Source organism: Salvelinus sp. IW2-2015, unplaced genomic scaffold, assembly GCF_002910315.2.
Source record: "Salvelinus sp. IW2-2015 unplaced genomic scaffold, ASM291031v2 Un_scaffold5395, whole genome shotgun sequence".
Taxonomy (NCBI): domain Eukaryota; kingdom Metazoa; phylum Chordata; class Actinopteri; order Salmoniformes; family Salmonidae; genus Salvelinus; species Salvelinus sp. IW2-2015.
The window spans coordinates 27,824-31,279 of record NW_019946660.1 but is presented as its reverse complement, the minus strand read 5'-3'; positions in this window follow the sequence as shown (position 1 = coordinate 31,279).

The following is a 3,456-nucleotide window of genomic DNA, read 5'->3' as shown; positions in this document are numbered from 1 at the left end:
CCTGAGAAGGGTGAAGCAATGAGCTGAACTGAACAGAGGGTACTATGACCCTGTGTCTGTCGTTCCTGGGAAGCCCCGGACATGCCTCACCTTGCAACAAAGGAACACTAACTCTACTGTGCCCACAGTCTGCCAACAGCTCCTCTGAGCCATAGAGAGGCCAGTCTGCCAAACAGCTCCTCTGAGCCATAGGAGAAACCAGTCTGCCAACGACCTCCTCTGAGCCATAGAGAGGCCAGTCTGCCAACAGCTCCTCTGAGCCATAGAGAAGGCCAGTCTGCCAACAGCTCCTCTGAGCCAATAGAGAGGCCAGTCTGCCAACAGCTCCTCGAGCCATAGAGAGGCCAGTCTGCCAACAGTCCTCTGAGCCATAGAGAGGCCAGTCTGCCAACAGCTCCTCTGAGGCCATAGAAGGACCAGTCTGCAACCAATCCTCTGAGCCATAGGAGGCCAGTCTGCCAACAGCTCCTCTGAGCCATAGAGAAACCAGTCTGCCACAACTCATCTGAGCCATAGAGAACCAGTTCGCAACACTCCTCTGAGCCAGAGAGGCCAGTCCTGCCAACAACGTCCTCTCGAGCCATAGAGAGGCCAAGTCTGCCAACAGCTCCTCTGCAGCCATAGAGAGGCAGTCTCAACAGCTCCTCTGAGCCCATAGAGAGACCAGTTGCACACATCTCCTCGACCATAGAGAGGCCAGTCTGCCAACAGCTCCTCTGAGCCATAGAGAGGCAGCTAGCCAAACAGTCCTCTGAGCCATAGAGGCCAGTCAGCCAGGCCGGTACTGAGCCATAGAGGCCAGTCAGCCAGGCCGAGGTACTGAGCCATAGAGAGGCCAGTCAGCCAGGCCGGGGTTTTGGTTTTGGCCCCAGGTCCAGTATCCAACAGGCATATAAGGCAAGCAAGAGATGCGGTCTCAACTGAGGCCGTCTTGCCACACTCCTTCTGAGCCATTAGAGAAGGCCAGTCTGCCAACAAAACTCCTCTGACCATAGAGAGGCCAGCGTCTGCCAGACAGTCCTCCTGAGCCATAGAGAAACCAGTCTGCCTAACAGACCTCCTCTGAAAGCCATTAGCATAGGCCAGTCTGCCAACAACTCCTCTGAGCCATAGAGAGGCCAGTCTGCCAAACAACTCCTCGCTGAGCCATAGAGAGGCCAGTCTGCCAACAATCCTCTGAGCCATAGAGAGGCCAGTCTGCCAACAGCTTCTCTGAGCCTAGAAGAGGCCAGTCTCGCCAACCACTACCTCTGAGCCATAGAGAGAGCCAGTCTGCCAACAACTCCTCTGAGCCATAGAGAGGCCAGTTCTGCCAAACAACTCCTCTGAGCCATAGAGAGGCCAGTCCTGCACAACAACTCCTCTGAGGCCATAGAGAGGCCAGCTCTGCCAACAGCCATCCTCTGAGAGCGCATAGAGAGGCCAGTCTGGCCGAGACAGCGCTCTCTGAAGCCTCATAGAAGTCTGCCAAGTCTGAGCCATCGAAGGGCATCAGCCAGCGGTGTACTGAGCGCGATTGAGAGGCAGGTCAGCCAGCGGCCGGGTACTGATCATAGAGAGGCCAGCTTCAGCCAGGCCGGGGTTTTGTTTTCCCCAGTTCGCAGATCATCCAGGGCAACAGTGAAGCAAAGAGGTCATACTGTCTCACCGTGTCGGTCTCACACTACCTCGTACCCGCTGCACATGTGACGTTCGGTCTCAACTACCACTCGTACCCCTGCACACATACTCGGTCTCAACTACTCTCGTACCCCTGCACAATGACTCGGTCTTCAACTACTCGTGACTGCCCGCTGGACAATGGACGTCGGATTCTTCGAAACTTACCTCTACCCGCGTGGCCACGATGGCCTCAGTCGCTCAACTACCTCTACCTCACGATGGCTCGGTCTAACTACCTCTACCCCTGCGACAATGGACTCGGTCTCAACTACCTCGTACCCCTGCACAATGACTCGGTCTCAACTACCTCGTACCCCTGCACAATGACTCGGTCTCAACTACCTCGTACCCCTGCACAATGACTCGGTCTCAACTACCCCTTACCCCTGCACAATGACTCGGTCTCAACTACCTCGTACCACTACACAGTAACTCGGCCTCAACTATCTCGTACCCCCGCACATTGACTCGGTACTGGTACTCCTTTTATATTGTCTCGTTTATTGTTATTTTATTGTGTTACCAATTCCATTTAAAATCATAGCATATTTTTCATACTTTTTAACATTGCTTGTAAGCATCTTACGGTAAATTCTACACCTGTTGTATTCGGGCGCATGGGATAAATAAAATCAGGATTTGGATTTGACTCGGGCTTTTCACGTTTTCATGTTGACAATGCTGGGATGCACCTCTGCCATCTAAGACAACTAGCGACCATGTCTTTATGATAACTATTGGATCTATCTTCGTGTATCCATCTAGCACCGCCAGACGGCTTGTGTGAGAGCACTATAGGAGTTATTTGGAGGGGCGGGATGTAGTCCTTTTCGCAAGGCACTAAACCCTAATTGCTAAATGACTGAAATGTGTCACACTAATCGCAGCAGGTCCAGCTGTTTAGTTGAGGAGAGCTGGAAGTCGGCGTGACACAGTACCACCCAGTTCATTAAAGCAGTGCTATTATACGCTCGTAGATCACGCTCCAGAATGTCTTAGCAGTGCAAGATTTGATGACCAGATAAATTCGGCTTTACGCCTCATACGAGTTCCGTGCTTAGAAGATATTTACAATGGCTACGTCCCCAATTGCACCCTATTCCCTATACAGTGCACTACCTTTGACCAGAGACATCTGGAAAGAGGTTTGAGGTCTCTGGTCAAAAGTAGTGCACTAGATAGGGAATAGGGCTCTGGTCTAAAGAAGTGCACTAGATAGGGAATAGGGTGCCAGCCCTGGTCAAAAGTAGTGCACTAGATAGGGAATAGGGTCCTGGTCTAAAGTAGTGCACTAGATAGGGAATAGGGCTCTAGTCAAAAGTAGTGCACTAGATAGGGAATAGGGTGCCAGCCCTCGTCAAAAGAAGTGCACTAGATAGGGAATAGGGTGCCATTTGGGAAGCACACAATGCATCCAAGGTACGTCCAGGGACCGTCGCTTCTCACTTACAGCCCAGTGAATGTTAGCAACAAACTGAACACACGGACACACGGGAGACGGACATCTGGTGAAACCGTAGAGACCCAGCTGTTGCCAGCCTGACATCCTTACTCTCAAATTTATCTCCCGCCACTGGGAAGCTGGCAGGGAGGGGAGGGAAGGAGGGAGGGAGGGTGGGAGGGAGGGAGGGTGGTAGTGAAGGAGGGAGGGACATCTACTCACGACATGCCAGCCATATCAAGGACATAGCAGAGAGAGAGCGAGAGAGCTGCCAGCCGGGAGGTTGCCGGGACACAGTGGCAGATACAGTGGCCTGGGGGGGGGGGGGGGGGGGGTCACGGGGGTGTTGCACC